This window comes from Peromyscus californicus, unplaced genomic scaffold (assembly GCF_007827085.1).
Source record: "Peromyscus californicus insignis strain IS unplaced genomic scaffold, ASM782708v3 Scaffold_9__1_contigs__length_137607984, whole genome shotgun sequence".
Taxonomy (NCBI): Eukaryota; Metazoa; Chordata; class Mammalia; order Rodentia; family Cricetidae; genus Peromyscus; species Peromyscus californicus.
The window spans coordinates 30,855,317-30,878,181 of NW_026294617.1; the positions used below are offsets into that span (position 1 = coordinate 30,855,317).

At 41.0% G+C, this 22,865-nt stretch overlaps 1 protein-coding gene across 1 annotated transcript in view; it reads left to right on the forward strand.

Moving 5' to 3' along the window:
- The window catches only part of Naa15 (N-alpha-acetyltransferase 15, NatA auxiliary subunit), a 73,416-nt gene that overhangs the window by 508 nt on the left and 50,043 nt on the right, over window positions 1-22,865 (forward strand). The gene's annotated exons all lie outside the window — the stretch shown is intronic.

Genomic DNA, 22,865 nt, shown 5'->3' on the forward strand with positions numbered 1-22,865 from the left:
TTCCACACGGCTGCCTTTTACCCTCCTGGAGCGAAGGGAGGAGCAGCCTGGCCTTGAGCGGGCCGGCGGGCCGTGCGGGCTGGGAGTCGCGGCCCGCTCGGGTCGGGGATCCCGCTGACTGGTCGGGGTGGCACCCTCGGAAGGAACAGGTGGTGTGGCTGAGGCACGACTCATTCATTGCTTGAACGCGCTTCTCCCTCCACGGCCCGTCCCTCCCTCTCCCTCCCCACCTGAGGTTCACCTGTCCCCGCCCGGCCGGGGTCCCTGGATGACTCGAGACGGGGGAAGGATGGAATAGGGAAGGGAGCTTTGCAGTCTGCCACCTCCATGGAGTCACTTGCAATACTTGACTCTGCAACCCCTGGGCCTCTTTTTGGGAGTGGAAGTGGGGGGGGGGGAGACCCTTTTCTTAGTTTGAGAGCAAAACAGCCCCACCCTGCCACCCTTCTCCGGAGGTGGGACTCATTTCTAGGGGGCGGTCCGGTAGGAAGTTCTAGTACAGACTTTTCTTATACTGTGAAGTTTTAAAATCACCGATGCAAAAACTTAGTAGAAGATAATTAAGAAATTTCTGAGATGGATCTTGTTGACGCCAGCGCTGTGTTTCAGATGTTTGCAGTTTGCATAAAAACGGCATGCATTGATACTTGAGGGGGTACTGGGTTGAACCTGTTTACATTGTAAACTATGCCTGTAGTCTTGAAGCTGTCATTAATACATTGTAGCACCTTTTCTGTGGTTGTTTGGTATTTAGTGTATGGGTCGCTTCTTTTACACAAACATTTCTTTGTGAAAGAATTAACTAACTATATTTGCCAAATTTAAGACTTGAATTGCGGCGGTGGTGCATGCCTTTAATCCCAGCACTCGAAGGGCAGAGGCAGGCGGATCTCTCTCTGTTCGAGGACAGCCAGGGCTGCGCAGAGAAACCCTGTCTCGAAACACAGGGGAAGAGGGGCCGAGAGGGAGAGACTGACTTGAACTTGAATTTTGGAGCGTGTATGCTGGTGTTAGCCTTACAGCTTGCAGTTATAATTCACTTGCTTGACAAAGAAATTGGGAGATCTAGGTTTTTGTTTTGTTTTGTCTCTAAATAACTCAGCGGTTTAGAGCACTTGGGCTGCTCTTCCAGAGGTCTTGAGTTTAATGCCCAGCAACCACATGGTGGCTCACAACCATTTATAATGGGATCTCATGCCCTCTTCTGGCTTGCAGGCATACATGCAAATAGAGCACATAAAATACATAAATCCTAAATAACCATTTAATTAGTCGAGGTAACTAATTTTACAGAAAGACCCATGTTATGTTATAGATTAATCAATTTGTGTTGAAAAACATATTAGATAGTCCTATACTACTTAATGGTATTTTGTTTTCAGACCGTTTGAAGTGGGATTGTAACATAGTTGGTTTTTTTTTTTTTTCTGTGTTGTGAGACCTCTCCCTGTCTGAAAAACAAACAAAAACAAAATAAAAACAGATTTGGCAGCAAGTGTTTTTACTCACTGTGCCATCTCATCAGCTGAAGAGTAGTTGCTGTTATTATTTCTGTGTTGGAGATCTATCCCAGGGTTTGTGCATTCAAAGCAGGTGATCTACCACTGAGCTACACTCAATTATTTTAAGACTAATTGATGTGTAGGTAGAACTATAGCACAGTTTTCTTGCAACGTTTACCCACCCACCCCCTTGTCCCTTTAATTTTCCTTCTTATTTTTATAATGCTGAAGGTTGGACCCTGTGCTAAATACAAGTAGAGCCATGCTCCCAACCCCTTCTCCCTGTTTATACTGACTAGGGGGGGGGGAAAACTGAAAAATCGAGAGTACCAGAAATACACTTAAGTCTTTTACCTATATTTAACATATTGCCAAGATTACTTTTTCTGTACATGTGTTGAAACAAAAGAAAACTGTATACTTACGCTTCATTCCTTAGGAAAAAGACATTACCCTGTATAGTTGTAATACCATTAATAGTTTTTTGTAATATTCAAGTTTTCCAACTGTTAGTGACACCTTTTTATTGGTTTGTTTTTCTTTTGAGTCTTAATCTGTAGTTCATATCTTAGTATTCCTCCTGCCTCGGCCTTCCAGTACTTGGATAGCAGGTGCAAGCCACCATGCTGGACAAAATCAATTGTGTGCCTGTGTATATGCACATGTTGGTTTTGACTCCAGGGGCTTGCACATCCTAGGCAAATACTCTTTACCACTGAGGAGTACATATCTCCTCCCCTAAAAATTATTCTTTTTACTTTGAGAGAGCCATAAAGTTACACATAGCTTGAGATTTTTTGTATGTTTTACCTACTTTTCCAAATATTAATCTTATAAATCTTATAGTTAATTGTAACATTGATAATGTCTACCAATTTTATTCATATTTACCAAGTTTTACTTGTAGTAGTGTGTGTGTTTAGTTCTGTGCAGTGCTATTATGTGTATAGATATGACAATTCTATGTCAACACAAAGGAGCCATGTGTTGCCCTTTTAGAACCACATCCACCTATATCCTTCTCATCCTCTCTCTTCTGTCATCCTCCAGCAACCATGACTCGTGTGTCTCCTATTGGAGTAATTTTTAAAGAGTATTTACTAAAGACAATCATAAAGTATATAATTTACAGATTGGCATTTCTTCAGTGCAGAATTTCCTGTGGTTTATCTAAGTTTTCACTTGTATTAGTAGTCTGTTCTACTCGATTGCAAAGTAATAATCCACAATATAGACTTAGTAGAGTTCATTTAACCATTTATAGAATTGCAGTTCTTGGTTGTGATAGTGGGACAGAAACCTTTAATTTTATTACTAAAGTCACAGTGCAAAAGGATTTATTATTTTAAAACATTTTATTAATTGTGTGTGTGTGTGTGTGTGTGTGTGTGTGTATGTGTGTGTGTGTGTATGTATGTATGAATGTGTTTGTGTGCCTCATGCCAACGCACACTTGTATAGGTCAGAGAACAGTTTTCCAGAATTGGTTCTATTTCCACCATGGGGTCCCAGGGATGAAATTCAGGTCTTTAGGTGGCAAACACTTTTACTCACCGAACAAGCCTTTTTGCTAGCCCAGTAAAGGATTTATTGTGATAAGACCATAAACAAGAAAATGTGTAAATCACTAAGTGAAAGAAGAAAAGGAGATACAATGTTTTTATTGTCGACAGGCATTAGGAATGAAGAAAATGTTATCAATCAAAATAATAGTTTTGTTTCAAAATTGCATCTCTTCCAGCTTTTATAGTGTTAGCTCTCACTTTTTTTTTTTCTGAGACAGGGTAGGGATGGGATGGGGTGTCTCACATGGTTGTGACTGTCTTGGAACTCAATGTGTAGACCAGTCTGACCTCAACCTTACAGAGATCAACCTGCCTCTGCCTCCCAAGTGCTGGGACTAAAGGCGTGAGCCACCATGCTGGGGAATACTCTTGATTTTTAAGCTTTCTGTCCTCCTTGTTTTTCTGTCTGGTAAAGGGAAAGTTGGGCACACTCTAGTGCTAAAATCCAGTGTTGGTAGGTTAGTGACAGCAGCACTGCTTTTGTTGTGGTGTTCATACTTAGTAAACTTACACAGGCCAGTTCATATTCCACAAGAACTTTTATCCTTAATTTCAGAGTGATGAAATGTTTCTGGCTCACTGTTTTAGTGGAAACTAGTATAAGTATGACTTTGCACAATTTCATAATTCCTACAGTGGATTTACCTGGCTTAGTTTAGTTTGTTTGATACCTGCAGTAACATTTGTTGCGTATTTGCCCCCTCCCTTTCTCCACATTGCTGTGTTTTCTGACTAGGTATTGTTATCAGTTGATAACAATACCTTGTCTCTAGTTCATCTAGAGAGAAAGAAGGTAAATTTGATGTTACAAATATATGTATATTGTATTATGTGAGATTTTGCTTGATTGTTTACTAGTCCGTCCTTTTAAAACTCACATCATTTTAATATTTTAGAAAGTTAAGTCATTAGAAAATTGTGGCCTCTGCGTACCTTTTGTGCTGTTTGCTCATCTAGATCAGTGGTTCTCAATCATCCTCATGCTTCACTTCTTCATGTTGTGATCCCCAGCTATAAAATTATTTTTGTTGCTACTTCATTACTCTAATTTTGCTGTTGTTATGAATTGTAGTGTAAATATCTGTGTTTTCTGATGGTCTTATGCAACCTCTGTGAAAGGGTCATTCAACCCCCAAAGGGGTTGTGACCCACAGGTTGAGAAACACTGAAAAAGTTTGAGGATTGCCTTAGAGCTTTACATCACTGTCTTTTTGGTTCGAGACAGGATGTGGTTCGAGACAGGGTTTCCTTGTGTATGTAGCCTGTCCTGAACTCGCTCTGTAGACCAGGCTGGCCTCAAACCCAGAGATCTGCCTGCCACTGCCTCTCAAATGCTGGGATTAAAGATGTGATCCACCAATGCCCAGCTTTACATCACTTTCTTGGGATTTGGATTTATGGTAGGAAAGATGTGCTTGAAAGGTGTGGCCAAAACTCAACACCTTTCGGATTTTAGCCTACTTGAAAAGTAGAACCTCCTTAATGCCTAAAATCACCAAGCTGGTTGTTGGTACTGCTGCTTCCTTCTCTTTCGCTCTTTATATGTTAATGTGAGTCATAAGTATATAAAATCCAAGTTGGGAATACTTACCACTGTTAATAAATGTTGTCTTGAGGCTGGATCATAAGAAAATAAAATCCAAGTTGGGAATACTTACTGCTGTTACTACATGTTGTTTTGGGCCTGGAGAGATGGCTCAGCAGTTAAGAGTACTGACTGCTCTCCCAGAGGTCCCAAGTTCAATTCCTAGCACCCACACGGCAGCTCACAACTGTCTGTAACTTCAGTTCCAGGGGATCCAACCCCCTCACACGGACATACATGCAGGCAAAACACCAATGCACATGAAATAAAATAAGTTATAAATGTTGCTTTGAACTTTGGTTTGAGTGATTTAAGTTCCAAGGACAGAATATTTCTTAGAAAAAGGTTAGGAGCTGGCAGAGTAATCCCATCACTTGGGTGGCAGAGGCAATTGGATCTCTGAGTTCGAGGCCAGCCTAGTCTACAGAATGAGATCCAAGACAGCCAGGGCTACTCAGAGAAACCCTGTCTTAAAAAAACAAACAAAGCCAAAACAAAAGGTATTGGGGCTAGAGAGATGACTCAGCTATTGAAGGTTAGACCTACAACCAAAAAGATAAGAAAAGAGTTGGGAGAATGGTGACAGCTTGGTGATAGTTGGTGAGTTACTGAACACCTTCCATTTGCCAGGCTCTGCTCTGGACCTTTCAGAGGAGCCTCCAGTTTCTGAGTGCTCGATTGTGGGTGTGTGCCACCATGGCTTTCTCTGCAGTGCACGTTTGAGAGTTCTTCATCTCAGAAGCTTGCAGAGCAGACTTTTCATTCACGTATTTACTTATTTATTTATTTTGTGTACGCTTGCACATGCATGCCCACATACACATGCTGCATCGAATGTGGTGATCAGAGGCAATTTGTGGGAGCTGGTTCTCCACTTCCACCGTGTGGGTTCTGGGGATCAGACGCAGGTCATCAGGCTTGGCAGCAAGCAGCTTTACCCGCTGAGCTATTCTGCTGGCCTCAGGCAGATATTTTTATTAAGCTAACAGACTGAAGTTAAATTAGGGTGCCCACCTAGAGCTAGGAGTCAGGAGTCAGTCTTCACTTTTTCAGGGCAATTAAGTCGTACTTATCTAGTGTTTACTATTTGAAGGAGAGATGGGGGGGCGGGGCGGAGGAGAGGAAGGGGGAGGGAAAGAAAAGAAAGAAAGAGTTCTATAACTAGTGACAATTAGGTTAGTTTTAGTTGCTGATTAAATTCATATTAGGAATTATTAACAAGTTGATTTCCATAAAAACAGGAAAGGTCACCTGCCTTTTTTATATTACATTTACCTAAGTTGGCGATCAAACCCATGGTACATCCATGCTAGACTCAGCTATTATTTAAGTTTCAGTGTGACATTATTCTAGTTTTGCACTTGAGTATAGACAGTGACTTTGAAATTGATTTCCTTTTGCTTTTTGAAATTTGTTTTAATGTATTTCTGCCTGCACTACATGCATGTAAAGCAGGGCTGCTTAAACCTTTTCCACTTGTGACCTCCTTTTGCCTGAGAAATTTTATATAACCTCTTAATGGAGATACATAAAGTAGATATTCAGATCAGATACTAACTGATCATAAAGACATTTATTTAAAAATTTGATGTCTTTATTAGCATGTGTTAGTTACACAAGGTAATGGATTCCATTAAAACAATTTAAGAAATATCTAAAAATTTTTTACATTTATTTATTTTGCATGTTTGGGGTGCATAGCACAACACTTATGTGGAGCCAGAGGACAACTTTCAGGTGTGTATTCTTTTACTATGTGGGTCCCAAGGTTCCAATTCAGGCCTTCTGGCTTGGTGTGGCCCTAAGGTTGTTGTTTTTTTGTTTTGTTTTGTTTTTTTGTTTTTGAGACAAGGTCTCTCTTATGAAGCCTAGAACTTGGTATGCATACCAAGATGACCTTGAACTCACAGGGATCCACCTGTCTTTGTGTTGGGATTAGAGGCATGCACCACCAATGCCAGTCAAGAAAACTAGGTACACATTAATTTTACCAGTTAGTAAAGAAGAAAGTAGCTTGTAAACTGTGATGGCTGGTTTTAATTGTGAACATGACAATCTAGAATCACCTGGGAAAGGAGTCTCAATGAGAAATTGTCTAGTTCCAGCACTTGGGAGGCTGAGGCAGGTTGATCTCTGAGTTTGAGGCCAGCCTAGTCTACAAGCGTTCCAAGGACAGCCAGAGAGAACCTGTCTTGAAAAACAAACAAACGAGGGGGTCAGGACTGTCTAGATCAAGTTGGCTTGTGGGCAGCTAGTGGGAGATTATGATTATGATAATTGAGATGGGAGTGTCTGCCCAAAATGGGTGGCAGGCATCATTCCCTAGGCAGGGTTAACTCCAACCCAGTGCAAACATGAAAACGAATTCATTTGCTCTGTTCCTGTTTATGGGTGTAATGTCACCAGTACTCTGTGCTTGCTAGGTCTATGTCAGCTTGACCCAAGCAAGAGTCATTACGGAAGAGAGAATCTCAGTTGAGAAAAATGCCCCTACCAGATTGGCCTGTGGGCAATCCTGTGGTACGTTTTCTTGATTAATGATTGATGTGAGAGACCTGGTTCATTGGGGGCAGTGCTACCCATTAGCAGGTGGTCCTGGGTGATATTAGGACGCAGGCTAAGCAAGCCAGGCCAGAAGGAACAAGCCAGAAAGCAGCACTCCTCCCTGGACTGTGCATCTGTTCCTGCCTCCAGGTTCCTGTCCTAACTTCCCTGTGTCATAAATGGACATTATTCAGGGAAAAAAGATGAAATAAACCCTTTCCTCCCCAAGTTGTTTCTTGTCATGGTGTTTTATTACAGCAGTAGAAACCCTAAGACAGCTCTTGCTGTGACTTCCCTGCAGTAATGCACTACAACCTGGAATTGTGACCCAAGGGACCCTTGGGACCCTCTCCTAAGTTGCTTTTGTCATGATATATATTATTCAGCAACAGGAAATGAAATTAAGACATACACTAATGAGATGGATGTGCTTGTTTATTTGTACAAGAAGAATTAAATCTTGACTGATTTCCCCTGCTTCCCCCCCCCCCCCCCCAGGGTTTCATTGTATAACAGCCTTGGCTGTCCTGGAACTCACTTTGTAGACCAGGCTGGGCTTGAACTCACAGAGATCCACCTGTCTCTGCCTGCTGAGTGCAGGGATAGAGGTGTGTACCACCATGCCCAGCTCAGTTTTCAATACTAATAGACAATATTGCATTCTTACAGAAGCAGACAAAAGCTTTATAGGAACTGAACTTACAGTTACATTTCATAGATACTGCAAAGGCATACAGTTTAGGGTCATTTGGGGTGCTCACATAGACTCATTGATAATAGAACTGCCATCCCAGCTATTGTGAAGCACTGCCTAGAGTTTTCCAGAGGGGAACACTTGGCACCCTGCAGGATTGGAGGTCTGGAGTGCTGCTGACCAAGTGGTCTTAACTTAGAGTGCCATCTTACTTCCTTTACTATTTCTGCTTCTGAGAATGTACGTATATAGAGGATTGATTCAAATATATATTTTCTGTTCAAAAAAGTGTGTTTGTACGTAAAAGTCCACATTGTATGAGAGCGTACACAAAAAACTGGGTGTTGGGAAGTTTCTTTCTCTTCCAGGAAACTGCATGGATCTGTTCTCACATTTTTCTTGGGCCTGTGTTTAGGTGTAGTCCTCTAAATGTTCGAGCCTTATTTGATCAGGAGTATTTATTTCTCAACCTATTTCTTCCTTCATGGTTTTATTTTTCTCTAATATAATTATGACCATTTGATATATACTTAGCTGTATATTTATCATGTATCTTTTGCAATTTATGTCTTTTGCAATTAAAATGTGGGTTTTGTGATAGGGACTTTGTTTTGTTAATTGCTGTGTTCATATTCGGTAATGTATATACTACTATAGTATGCTAAATAAATGTGGCATAAGACAGGTGTTAAGATAGCATTTACAGATCAAGAGAAAAGGTTCTTTGGATTGTGTTTGCATGAGTATTTTCGGAAAAGATAGTTGTGCTGGTCCCGTGGCATTGTAGACTGTATTACTATACAGGGTAATTGTAGGATATTGGGCAGAGCCTGTGTTATTTGTTTGGTAAGACCTTGGAAATTGCATTTATGAATGAATGAATTATAGTTCATTTGCATGGCCTATTATAAGAGCATAATAAAAGGAAATCTTTGTCATTGTTTCATTTTTGCTTGTTTTAGCAGTAGAGAGAAAAAAAAAACCTTAAAGTTAAAAGAGTTTGTTGTTAGGTGTCTGATGAATTAGTCTGTAAAAGGTAAGACTCGGCCATGGATTTATAAAACTCTACAAGTAATTTTTCCACAGCTAGAATGGAGGCCACTATGTGTAATGTTATAACCATGAATATAAATGTTCAAGTAAGTTACTTTTTTTTTTAAATATGCTTTATTTATTTTATGTGCACATTTGTCGCAAGGGTGTCGGATTCTCTGGAACTGCAGTTATAGACAGTTGTAAGCTGCCATGTGGGTGCTGGGAATTGAACCTGGGTCCTGTGGAAGAGTAGCCAGTACTCTTAACCACAGAGCCATCTCTCCAGCCCTTTTTTTGGTTTTTCAAGACAGGTTTCTCTCTGTGGCCCTGGCTGGCCTGGAACTCAAAGAGAGCTGCTTACCTCTGCCTCCTGAGTGCTGGGATTGAAGTTGTACACCACCACCTGGCTCAAATATGTTATGTTATACTTCCTTTGTGATTGTTTTTCTGAAAATTTAATAATCAAGTTGAGGTTTTAGGATTGATCAAAGTTGTGAAGTTGGTGTAGGAAAAAAAGTAAGCAGTTGATTTAACTTAGTATTGAGTTGAGACAATCCCCAGCATTCACCTGTAACTACTGCTCTTTGCGGACAATGTCATGTTGATGAGAGGAAACTGATTTTTATGAAAGTTTGTTCTGAAAAGAATGTGTAGTTCTGCTGTTAAAAAGTGCAAGTGAAGAGATTTTGACATGTTAAAATGTTGATATTAGGGTGTGGAGGGACCTTAATGTGGTTGTAATCTTGACTATTGGGGATTTCCTTGCAATAGCAAGTGTACACTTAGGTATCTAAACTCTAAGTGTGCTTTGCCTTTCGCATAGATTTGTATTACATTTGTAACTTAAAAAGACAAAACAGGGCTGGAAAGATGGCTCAGCAGTTAAGAGCACCAGCTGCTTTTGCAGAGATCCTGAGTTCAATTCCCAGCAACTACATGGTGACTCACATTCATCTATAGTGGGATCTGATGCCCTCTTCTGGCATGCAGTCATACATGCAGATAGAACACTCATACATAAAATAAATAAGTAAATCTAAAACAAAAAAAAATAAGTTTTAAGCCAATAGTAGTGACACAGTCATGGCATTCTGGGAGTGGAGGAAGGATTGAGAGTTGCAGGCCACCCTAGGGTAGTTCAGAGTCATTCTAACTTACTTAGAACACAAAGGTTAGGGATGTTACTCAGCGTTACCTTACCTCACATTTCCAGTGTCATGGCTTCAGTCTCTAGCACTACCTCCTCATTCTCTGCCAAAAAAGAAACAAACAAAACACCAAACCAGAAGCAAAACCTAGTTTAATTTGTTGTGTGTAGTTCTTTCCCTTCTTGTTAAGATATGGATTATAGCTGGTGGTGGTGGTATATGCCTGTAATCCCAGTCTTGGGAGACAGAGGCAAGTGGATCTGTGTGAGTGAGTTCCAGGATAGGACAGGCTACCCAGAGAAACCCTGTCTCGAACCCCTCCACCAGAGATTTATACCTCTTGCTTCTTTTAAAACAATTTTTTAACTTTTAAAGCTTTTTTTTAATTATTATTTTTTATTTAGGTAATTATTTTTTATTTCACTATAGTCCTGGCTGGCCTAGAACTCACAATGTAGATCAGGCTGGCCTCAAACTTAAAGAATTCTGTCTGCCTCTGCCTCTTGAGTGCTATGAATAAAGGCATGTGCCACATGCCCAGACCTTTTTTCCTATTTTAAAGTAAATCAAAAGTTGTACAGAAATAAATGATGGACCTGGTGTTTTCTAAATTTTGGTTTTGATTAAAAAAAAAGATTTGCCGGGCGGTGGTGGCGCATGCCTTTAATCCCAGCACTCGGGAGGCAGAGGCAGGCGGATCTCTGTGAGTTCGAGGCCAGCCTGGTCTCCAAAGCGAGTACCAGGAAAGGCGCAAAGCTACACAGAGAAACCCTGTCTCGAAAAACAAACAAACAAACAAACAAACAAAAAAAAGATTTATTTCAAATGTATTAGTGTTTTGTGTACATATATGTATGTGTACCATGTGCCTGCCTAGTGCTTATGCAAACAAGAAGAGTGCATTGGATTCTCTAGAACTGAAGCTGTAGATATTTGTAAGCTACTGTGTAGATGCTGGGAGTTGATTGAAGAACCTTGGTCTTGTGCAATCACAACCAGTGTTCTAGCTGCTGAATTTGGCTTTTGAGACTGTCTTCTATAGCTCCTGCTGATCTGGAACTCAGCATTTAGCCCAGGCTAGCATCAGATTTGCAGCAACCCTCCAGCTTCATCTTTCTGAGTGCTGGAGTTACAGGTGTTTGCCATTATGCCTGACTAAGGCTACCCCTCCCATATTCTCTACTCTGATTCTCTTTTGTTAGTATAAAGTCAACAAAACTTGAGTTGAGGTAATTTGGGATATCTGTTAGATTTCCTGAGGAAACTATAAGGATGTTTGAGTGTTTTGAGGTTTTATCTTTGGATAAAAGGAGAAATGAAAGTTTGCTTTTTTTAAGGGTAGGGGAACATACTCTTAGGATGGATTTTTTACTTTCAAACACATTGTTGTACCAAGTAACTAAATAGCAGTCTTTGTTCCCTTCATGATAATAGGGTCTACTTCAAGTGGTACTGTTTGTTTTTGAGAGATTTCATTGGCTATTAAAAGATCTCCTTTGATTGTCAATGTTTGAGGACTGCCTCAAAATGAAGAATGGGCCGGGCGGTGGTGGCGCACGCCTTTAATCCCAGCACTCGGGAGGCAGAGGCAGGTGGATCTCTGTGAGTTCGAGGCCAGCCTGGTCTCCAAAGCGAATTCCAGGAAAGGTGCAAAGCTACACAGAGAAACCCTGTCTCGAAAAAACCAAAAAAAAAAAAAAAAAAAAAAAAGAAGAAGAATGAAGTGAAGTATTTATTGAATATCTCTTTTGAACCAGAATGATAGTTTTTTCTTTTTCTTTTAAAAAAATATTATTTTATTTACATGCATTGGTATTTTGCCTTGGGTGTCGGGTCCCTTGAAACTGGAGTTACAGATAGGTGTGAACTGTCATGTGGGTGCTGGGATTTGAACCTGGGTCCTCTGGAAGAGCAGTCAGTGCTCTTAACCACTGAACCATCTCTCCATCCCCTTGTTTTTCTTTTTATATGTTAATGGGTCTAAACCTTGTAACATTTCTTTAAAATTTTTAAGATAGGTAGTTCTTGCAATTGCATTGTTAAAAGTATCTTTCTCATTGCTTTGTATGTGTTCTATCTATATCAGGGCATGCACATTCCTAAAAGACACTGTATTGTGCAAGTTTGGAATTAAAAACTACAAGGTATGTGGGGAAAATGGGTCTGGCACAGCATCACAAATATAAGCAAGGCAGTACATGTCTATAATGTTAGCAATCCACTCTGGAAGCCAAGTTCCAGACTAGCCTGGGCTACATAGAAAGACCTTATCTCAAAAATCAAGTCCCCAGTAACAGCGAAATAGGACTTTAATAAAAATGATAAACATGGGGACTGAAGAGGTGCTCAGTGGTTAAGACGCTTATTCTATCATAGGACCTGAATTCACATCCAGGCACCCACTTCAGGTAGCTAACAAATTGCCTCTAACTCCAAGGAACCATCCAACAATCATACAAGACCATACACACGTGAAAATAAATCTTTTAAAAAGGTAGCACCGATTTACATATGTAAAATAATTAACAGATACATAAATACTGTAATGTAAATGGTGCATCCGAAGGATTATAGTTTGCCTATTACTCTGCAGTGGTAGGTTTTTTGAAATCTGATACAAGGTAGCATCAGATGTGGGTAGATGTGGCATAGTTTGGCTCAGATCACACAGGGTGAACTGAGGTAGCTGGTAGATGTTTGATGTTTTTTGCAGCAGTGTGCTGTGTGTGCCCACAGGACTTGTTTCAGCTGGCTGTTTTCTGTGTTCACTTAGTTTTCTGGCACTTGAAATCCCACTAAAGCAAACACAAAATTTGAAGATATTAAAACAACCCCTAATATATTAATTCTAGTGTAGCAAATGTGTATATTCAAAACAAACATTACTATAGAGTTTGCTGTTCCCTGCCTAACAGCATTGTAGAGACCATGACTTTTGTGTGGGCTTTTCTGTCTAAGCTCGGCCTTTGCCCTCTTATAAGTAGCACATGAGGCACCTTCATGGTCTTTGTTATTTTAGTTGCCACTGCCAATATATGATAAGGCAATACTCCCTCTCTTCCTCTGAGTTTTAGGAAGGAGTTTTTCATTTCTTTTTTTCTTTTTCGACACAGGGTTTTTCTGTGTAGCTCTGGCTGTCCTGGAACTCACTCTGTAGACCAGGCTCTGGCCTCGAACTCTTAGAGATCTGCCTGCTTCTGCCACCTGAGTGCTCAGATCAAAGGCATGTGCCACCACTGCCTGACTTGGAAGTTTTCTTATAGATGAAAGCTTAAGTGAAAGGCTGGCAAGAGGTGCTCCTATAGAGCAGGAAGGTCCGAAGTGGGTTGCCACTGAGGGTCAGTTCCCACTTTCTTCTTTACATGTGACTTTAGAAAATTGTATGTGTCTCTTTGCTTGCTTGCTTGCTCGCTCATTTATTTATATATTTTTGTGACAGGGTCTCACTATGTAGTCCTGGCTGTCCTGGAACTTGTTCTGTAGCACCAGGCTAGCCTTGAACTCAAAGATCTGCATGCCTCTGCCTCCATCTCTTGAGTGCATTTGTGGTGGCCCACCCCTCAAGCCTTCCTTTTAAGTAAGGTACCTCCTTTTCTCTCTGAAGCTATATGTGTTGCTAAAAAGCTGTAATCTTTATTTTAGCAGATGTTCAAAGTCCTTTGTGACTCCCCAGTAGCCAAAGCTAACACTATTGTGTGTCAGATCTGCTGTCCATTCTTCCTCTCTGATCGGGGACCTCTCTTTCTGAGGGCAAATTTCAGGTACTTTTATAGGCGCAGTATGTGTAGGACCCTGTTGTATTGTTCTTTGGACAGTTGCCATTGAAGCTCTTTGTCTTAGGTATATATACACTTACCTGAAAATTCAGGTTTTTAGTTGTTTTATTTATGTTGTGTGGTCAGCTGTGGTTGTACTGAGTCTTTCTTCTGTCCTGCCTTCAGTTCCCAAATAACCACAAGGAGACTTACTAATTATGAAATCTTGGCCGATAGCTTAGGCATGTTTCTAACTAGCTCTTATAACTTAAAATAACCCATTTCTTTTAATCTGCATTCTTTTATGTGGCTCGGTAACCTTTACTTTGTAATGCCCATGCTGCTTGCTCTGCGTCTTGGCATCTCCCCCTTTCTTCTTCCCAGCATCCTCTCTGCCCTGAAAAATCCTGCCTAGCTATTGGCTATTCAGCTTTTTATTAAACCAGTTCAAGTGACACATCTTCACAGTGTACAAAAAGATTATTCCACAACATGTGGTTGATTGTATTTGTTCTTTCTTGGCCTGTATAGTTTTAAAAAAGATTTATTTTAGTTTCTATTTATGTATATGCAAGGCTATATGTATACCTGAATGAATTTATATGTGTCATGTGTGTACAGGTGAAGTTACAGTCAGTTGTGAGCTGTCTGTAGGTTCTGGGACTTGGAGCTGTATTCTGACAAGAACAGTAAGCTCTTTTTAACCTTGAGCTTTTGTCCAGCCTCCACCTTGACAGTTCTTTTTGAGGATTTATGGAGTGTTTATTAGGAGGTAAAAATTTTCTTAGACTTCATCTTTATTGTATGTTTTGCCTGAAAACAGTGCTGTTGGCTTTAAAATAATCTTTAATTCAGGTTCTCTATAACTGAATTGTTGGTTATACTTATGATTTTATGTCCTCTGTTCTTCAAACCTTTTTTGCAAAAATTTCATGTAATTATGAAGCTTTGTTATATGGTTGACTTTCAGTCATACTCTGAGTTTTGTAGGTAATACTAATATTATGCAGAAATCACAAGTCCCACTTCAGTTAGCTAGCCCTCCTGCCCTTCTCAGTTTCTTTTCTAGGTTGACCTTGAACTCATTTTGAAGCCAAAGCAGGCCTTAAATTCACTTCTATTACTCCTTAGCCTTTTGGCTCGACTTTCCCTTTTCCCTTTCTCTCCCCCTCTACCTCCCCCCCTTCCTTTTTTTTTGTTTTTTTGAGACAGAGTTTCTCTGAGTAGCCCTGGCTGTCCTAGAACTCACTCACTCTGTATGTAGACCAGGCTGGTCTGGGACTTAAGAGATCAGCTTGCCTCTGCTGGGATAAAGGCGTGCACCACCACACCAGGCTGGCGCTCTCTCTCTCTCTCTCTCTCTCTCTCTCTCTCTCTCTCTCTCTCTCTCTTTATTCTATATGTTTTTCATATCATGTATCTTGATCCCATTCATTCCCAGTCCCTTTGAATCTGCCCTTTGTCCCTGCAACCCCCCCCCATAATAAAACAAAATTCAAGAGAAGAAAATAAAATGAGAAAAATGAAAAAAGGGAAATGTTGGGGAGTATTATTTTAAGTTGTGTTTTTTTTATGTTGCATTTGTTTAACTCTGTGAAGCTGTGATACTTTGCCTGTCTGAAACACCTGATGGTCTAATCAAGAACCGAATGGCCCATAGCAAGTCAGGAGAAAGGATAGGTGGGGCTGGCAGGCAGAGAGTATGAATAGGAGGAGAAGAAAGAGGGAGAGTAGAGGGAAGAGAGAGGAAGGAGGAGGACTTCAGGGGCCAGCCATCCAGCTACACAGCCAGACAGAGTAAGAAGGAAAGAACAAGTATACAGGAATAGAGAGAGATAAAAGCCCCAAGGCCAAAGATAGATGGGATAATTTAAAGTTAACAAAAGCTGGCTAGAAAGAAGCCAAGCTAAGGCCAGGCATTTGTAATTAAGAATAAGCCTCTGGGGGCTGGAGAGATGGCTCAGTAGTTAAGAGCATTGGCTGCTCTTCCAGAGGTCCTGAGTTCAATTCCCAGCAACCACATGATGGCTCACAACCATCCATAATGAGATCTGGTGCCCTCTTCTGACCTGCAGGCATATATGTAGTCAGAACACTGTATACATAGTAAATAAGTAAATTTTAAAAAAAGGAAAAAAAAAGAATAAGCCTCTGTGTGTGATTTATTTGGGAGGTGGGTGATGGGCCTGCCAAAAGAGCAGAAACAACAACAGAGAAGGAATTAAAAATCTCTTCATAGAAGCTGCAGTGCAACCCAACAATCATTCTGTATACTCCTTTGTCCATACATCTCTACTTGCAAGTGTTCATTATAAAGAGTCATTGGTCTGGTTTGAGGCCCCTGGTCTCCACTACACATTCGATACTGGGCCCCCACTAGGACTTTTCCTGGACATCCCGCTGGCATCCTGTGTTGTGGAGATCCTGCAGCTTTGGGTCTGTGAGTCAGGTCCCTTCAGATCATAGATGGGGTGGATTCTGGGACAGGCCAAGTCATGACCCTGGGTCTGGGCTTGGGCAGCTGAAGGGTTGGTCCGCCAGATGGGAAGTGGGGACAGCTGCTCTCCCATGGTCACAATTTTGGGGCTGGTTTACCTACACCTGTGCTAACCATGTTGGCCCTATTTTGCTACCCTGGCAAGGTGCAGGTGTTGCAGCTGGTGAGGTCAGGCATGGTTCTCCTATACTTATGACTACAGGACACCTGGCATTTTTTTTTAAACTTTTTCTTTTCTTTCTTTTTTTAAAAAATAATTTATTTTTATTTTATGTGCATTGGTGTTCTACTTGTATATGTCTGTTGTGAAGGTGTCAGATCCCCTGGAACTGGAGTTTCAGACAGTTGTGAGCTGCCATTTGGGTGCTGGGAATTGAACCTGGGTCCTCTGGAAGAACAGCCAGTGCTCTTAACCGCTGAGCCCCTACTTTTTCTTTTTTTAGATTTATTTATTTATGTACTGTATGCATATGGGTGTTTTGTCTGCATGTACATCTGCACACCAAAGAGGGCATCAGATCCTGTGGGACTAAAGTTATAGACAGTTGTGAGCCACCATATGAGTTGAGTGCTGACAATTGAACTCAGGACCTTTGGAAGAGTAGCCAGTGCTGTTAACTGCTGAGCCTCCAACCTCTTCCTCCACACCTCCTCCTCCTCCTTCTCCTTCTTTCTTTTTTCGTATTCTTTTGACTCTTCTTCCAAATAACATAATTTAATGCCAAAAAAAGAAAGGCCTGGTGAAATCTGGCATGTTTTATGATACATGAGTAGGAATGTAGTGCCAGAAAGCCCGTGACAGCTGTAGCTTTCATTTCTGCTGCTAGTAAGATTGAATCTGTAGTTTTTCACTTTTGAGCTCCAAACCTACAGAGACAAAAAAATGACTCCCTAATGCCATCATTCTACAAAAGTATTGATGTAAAATTCCCACAGATCCTTCTATATTATTCTGGGACTATATACTTGTTGCTTTAGAAATATCAAGACAGTGGTGCATACCTAATCCCAGGGCTAGAGAGGCTGAGGCAGGTGGCTCTAAATATTGAGATCTAGGCCAGCTCCATAGTGAGACTGTCTCCAAAAATATGATATTTTGGGGGCTGGAGAGATGGCTCAGTGGTTACAGCGCCGGCTGTGATTCCGGAGGTCCTGAGTTCAGTTCCCAGCAACCACATGGTGGCTCACAACCATCTGTCATGAGATCTGGGCCCTCTTCTGGCCTGCAGGATACTGAATACATAATAAATAAATCTTAAAAAATATGATATTTTAATATGCATTTTATTTTATGAAATACTAATAACGTTTTTATAAACTATACTTAGAAAAATTAGAAGATGTTATTTTCAGTTCTTCAGTTTTCTTTTGAAATTTGATAAGGCTTTTTTTTTTTTTTTAAGGTTTTTTTTTTTTTTTTTTGGTTTTTCGAGACAGGGTTTCCCTGTGTAGCTTTGCGCCTTTCCTGGAACTCACTTGGTAGCCCAGGCTGGCCTCGAACTCACAGAGACCCGCCTGGCTCTGCCTCCCGAGTACTGGGATTAAAGGCGTGCGCCACCAAAGCCCGGCCGAAGATTTATTTATTTATTATGTATACAGCATGTATGATTGCAGGCCAGAAGAGGGCACCAGATCTCATTACAGATGGTTGTGAGCCACCATGTGGTTGCTGGGAATTGAACTCAGGACCTCTGGAAGAGCAGCCAGTGCTCTTAACCTCTGAGCCATCTCTCCAGCCCTGATAAGGCTTTTTAAAATATGGGAACTTTGTGTCAGCCTCAGAGAGTGGTCCAGAGAATTAAGGAGATGCTTTCATATAAGGAACAGCTGAAAGAACAAAGATGTTTTGGTTGAAATAAGCAGTGTGGGAGAGGAGAAACTCAAATCTTACAGAGCTAGACTCAGTTGTGAGGTTAAAAGGTATAGTTTAGATCAGTTCCTAAAATTATTTTGCTAAATGCTGGCATCAAGCAGGAACTGTGGTCACTTCCAACAGCTGGAATTTAAGGTCTCTTCAGATTAAAGGGATACTGTAAAATAGTCTTGACTTGTTAAATCTTACTTTAGTGGGTCTTTTCTTTTTGGGGGCAAGGTCTTACTATGTGGCTGTGGGTGGCCTGGAACTCAGGGAGATCTGCCTTCCTCTGTCTCTTGAGTGCTGAGATTAAAGGCATGCACCAACATACCTAGCCTAAGTTCCCCCATCCCCACCCCTGAGTTAGGGTTTCTCTATGTAACAGCTCTGGCTGTCCTGGAACTTTGAGACCAGACTGGCTTCGTATTTACAGAGATCTGCTATCAAAGAGGTGAGCTTCCGTGCCTGGCTTTAAGACTTATTTTGATTGTATATGTAGGAGTGTTTTGCCTGAATGTATGTAAGTGTGTGCAGTGCCCATAGAGGCCAGAAGAGGAACTTCAGATCCTCTGAAACTGGGGTTACATATGGGTTGTGCTGGGAACTGAACTGAAATCTTCTGTAAGAGCAGGAAGTATCTTAACCACTGAGCCATTTTTCCAGCCCACATTGTGGGTTTTGCTGCCCTGTTTTCAAGGCACCATACTGCTGTTTTGTTCAGTCGTGGCATAAAAGATTGTGGGCACCCTTTGTGAGTAAGTCTTAATTTGATATCTCACTTCTACAGGTTTCTTTTTACTACCTTTTTATAACCAAGTTGAAATTTTCCTGTTTGAATGTTACCTTTCCCACTGAGTCTTGTTGGAGTTCGGTGGAGAATGTTGATTTTGTTAGCAGATCAGTTAGGTTCAAACTGCAAGGCCTAACTCTTTTTTTTTTTGGTTTTTTGAGACAGGGTTTCCCTGTGTAGCTTTGCGCCTTTTCCTGGATCTCGCTCTGTAGACCAGACTGGCCTCGAACTCACAAAGATCCACCTGCCTCTGCCTCCCGAGTGCTGGGATTAAAGGCGTGCGCCACCACCGCCCGGCGCAAGGCCTAACTCTTAATGGGATGTGATTCTAATGTCAGTTCATTTTTGAAAACCCTCATGTTTCTGCTGCTTGGGTCTATCCCTCACATGCCCCTCCTTGCCTCACGGTCATACTGTTCTTCCAGCTCAAATTCTTCAACGTGAATAGGATCAGATCCAGGCATGCAGAGTTTAGAAGTAAGCCTACAAGTCCATAAACAACTTCGTATGGTTGCTTTTCCCAGTTCTTTTGTATGTTCTTTCTGAGTTGTTGGTGCTTCTTTTCACCCTCTGGCTAGAGAACTTAGGCTTTAATTAGTCTACCGTATGGTGTACTTTTTGAGACTGCTTCTGGCCAGAGGTTAATTCGTTTTTTTTTTTTTGTTGTTATTGAAGTAGCTTTTGGTTTCTGATATTTCCCTTTTCATTTTACTGACTGCATTGCCTTTATTATTTTCTTTGGCTTGCTTGCTTCTTGCCTTCCTTTTTTTCTTTTTCTCAAGACAGGGTCTCATTATATAGCCCTGGCTGGTCTAGAATTTACTATGTAGACAAGACTGGCCTCGAACTCACAGAGATCCACCCATCTCTGCCTCCTGAGTGCTGGGACTAAAGGTGTGCAGCCGCTACACTAAGCTTTCTGTGTTTAATTTGCTTTTATTCTTCTAATTTATTAAGGTATAAGCTAAGATAAATAAAAATTTTGGTAATAGACTTTTTTCCTCCCTAATTGCTTTTACAATTTTTTTTGAGACAGAATTTCTCTGTATAGCTCTGACTGTCCTGGACCTCATTCTGTAGATCTTTATTATTTTCTTCAGCTTGCTTGCTTCCTGCCTTCCTTTTTTTCTTTTTCTCAAGACAAGGTCTCATTATGTAGCCCTGGCTGGTCTACAATTTACTATGTAGACCAGGCTGGCCTTGAACTCAGAGATCTGTATTAAAGGTATGTGCTCCCACAGCCAGTGCTTTTGCAACTTTTTTTGTCTTTCCTTTCTAGCAGTTGGATTGTGATAGAACTTTAGTTTGCATTTTTTTTCCCCTGAAAATTGTTAAGATTCTTGGTTCTGTGCACTTGGCTTTAATATTAAGTTATTTAATATTTGAAGGGTTGTTGCTTTTTTTTTTTTTTTTTTTTTTTGGAGACAAGGTCTCCTGTAAGCCTACACTGGCTTCATACTCTGTAAGCTAGGATTATAAATATGCCACCATGCCCAGTTTCGGTGTTTTTTCATTCATTTTGATCTTTATTTTCTCTGCACATGAGTTATACTTGATATTGTTCCCACAGGTTGTTGGAATGCTATTTGTCATTTACTTTGAACTATTGAAAGCTTCCCTTTAGATAGTTTCTGTTACTGTGGCTTCAAGTTTTCTGTGCTGTTTTTATAATCACAATGGCTTCAACATCACTGTGATGTCTGTAATACTTTTAGTTTCTATAAGTAACTATTTTTTGTAGTTTTCATTCTAGGATTTCCATTTTTCTATTGAAGTATTTTTATTTTCTGAAATGTTCAGGCTTTCTTTAATTCTTAGGTATTATATAATAGAAACTTCTTTGAAAGTCTTTGCTGCCTTCATCATTATTTCTGAGTGTGGTGCCATTAATTTGTTACTCTTGCAGGCTCTGGGTCACTTTCCTATGTACTTCTGTTTCTAGTAGTACTGCCTTCCCTTCATAACTTTAGGTACAATGGAGAGTCAGTTGACTGTGTGGATCCTGTTGGCCTTTATTAATAGGATTTTGTTTTGGCAGGCAGGTTTTTGGGGGGCGGGGAGGGTGTGCATTAGCTTATTCTTTTCATGATTGTCTTTTTTAAAATTTTTATTTATTTATTTATTTTGGGAGCTGAGGATGGAACCCAGGTAGAGCTAGACAAGCGCTCTACCACTGAGCTAAATCCCCAACCCATTTTTTTATTTTTTATTTTTTTTTTTTGAGGCAGGGTTTCTTGATAGACAGATAGGCTGTGTAGGCTTGTACTGCTTTGGAGTTGTCCTTTCCATGGCTTAAGTGTGGTGTGGACTTGCAAATATTTCTAAGGACATTTCTAAAGCTTGTATCTGTTGACTTCTGTGTGCTGCCCTTCCTGAGAGAGTCTAGCTGTTAAGCAGTTTCTCACTCTGTAGCTGCTCAGATTGTGACACTGCCGAATGCTTTTCCACCCTAAACTGCAGTCAGGAAAATAAAATGCTCTTAGGCAGAAAAGGGGATTTACCTCGCTTCCAAGACCACAGTCCGTGCTGGTTTTTGTCCAACAGCTGCTAACAGATATTTCTCATGTAGTGACTTAGAGCCAGAAGTCCCTCACTGCATGTCTAAGAAGGCAGAGCAGGTGTCATGGACACCTTAAGACCTGGTCTATAAAATGCCTCTGGGTAAAGAAAGGAGAATATCTTTTGAGAACTATACAGTGGCCCAAGAAGTAGAAACCTGGTCTGAGCTATAGACCTGGGTGGACCACAGAGATTGTTCCACCTTTTGTACCCTGTTTACCAAGACAGGCATAGTGTTTGTTCCCTGCCTAAGTGGGGAACTGGAAAGAGATCGGATTGACTTGGCTCCCTGTTGACTGCACGAAATAGGATCGACTCATGCTGCTCCTTGACAAGGGACTTCAGAGGCACACTTTTACCACCCCCCCCACCCCCCACTCCCTAGCCCACAGGCAGGACTGGCTGTGCTGTGTGGAAGATGACCTAACCACCAGGCTCAGGCAAAGACCACGTAGATTGTTGTACAGCTACCTCATTCTCTTTTCCTTCTTTATTCTTTCGTTGCTAATTTTATATGTTAATACAATGATCTAATATATTTAGATCATACATATTCCCTCAGCAACTCCTTCAATTCGTCCTGTATCCCCCTCCATCCCCATTTTTCCTGTGGTTATCATAGTCTCAGTCTCAGTCTCTCTCTCTCCCTCCCCCCCCCCCCCCCCCCCCCCCCCAGTGGTGTTTAGTTGCTGCTCCTCAGCTAGATGTGGGGCTTGGTAAATCCCTTTCCTCTCCATGCTGGAGTGCTGACTGGCTTAATCTTGTACATCTTGTGCCAGGCAGCTTTATTTAATATCTAGCTTCAGTTTAATGAACTGGCTTTGTCCTGCCCCAAACACAGATTATCCTGGAACTGGGAATGGGTCTCCCTGCTGAGTGCTGAGATCATTTAAGGTTGTTTGGTTATACTTCCTTTATCTCCCTTCCTCCCACTCTCTCTGACTTGTTTTTAAGATTTTTGTTTTGTTTTATGTTTTTGAGACAAGGTCTCACCATGTAACCCTTGGCTCAAATGGAGCTCACGAGATATAAATCATGCTGGTTCAAACTCACAGAGATCTACCCGCCTCTGACTCCCAAGTGCTGGGATTAAAGTATACCTCCACACCTGGCTTTTTAGTTTGTTTGTTTGTTTCAAGACAAGGTTTCTCTGTGAAATAGACCTGGCTGGCCTTGAACTCACAGAGATCTACTTGCCTCTGCCTCCCGAGTGCTGGGATTAAAGATGCCACCACTGCCCAGCTCACACCTGGCTTCTTTAAATTATTTATTTATCTATCTATCTATCTATCTATCTATCTATCTATCTATCTATCTATCTATCTATCTATCTATT